Below are 320 nucleotides of genomic sequence, written 5' to 3'. Positions count from 1 at the left end.
CAAATGCGGGGAGGGAAAAGTTCAGAAGCAGCCACAAGGGGACAAATGCTTAATGCTGCCAGTTGAACTGGACAGGAGAGTCAATAAACCCAGCCAGCTCTGGAGACAGGTAGGGGCTTCTGTTGGTTCCACAGAGGCTGAAGCTGCCCCGCCGCCGCCCTCGCCACCGCCACCGCCGCCGCCGCGGCCCCTGCGTTACTGGGGGAGACGGTGCCGCTGCGACAAGGGAGGACGCGGCTGGAGCTCAAGGAGGTTCCAGCGCGCAGGCGCCGCCGAGCCCTGCCTGGATGCTCAGTAAAGGCACTAAAGCAAAAAAAAAA

This window comes from Cebus imitator, unplaced genomic scaffold, assembly GCF_001604975.1.
Source record: "Cebus imitator isolate Cc_AM_T3 unplaced genomic scaffold, Cebus_imitator-1.0 Scaffold90, whole genome shotgun sequence".
Taxonomy (NCBI): Eukaryota; Metazoa; Chordata; class Mammalia; order Primates; family Cebidae; genus Cebus; species Cebus imitator.
Note: the sequence above shows the minus strand (reverse complement) of the source record.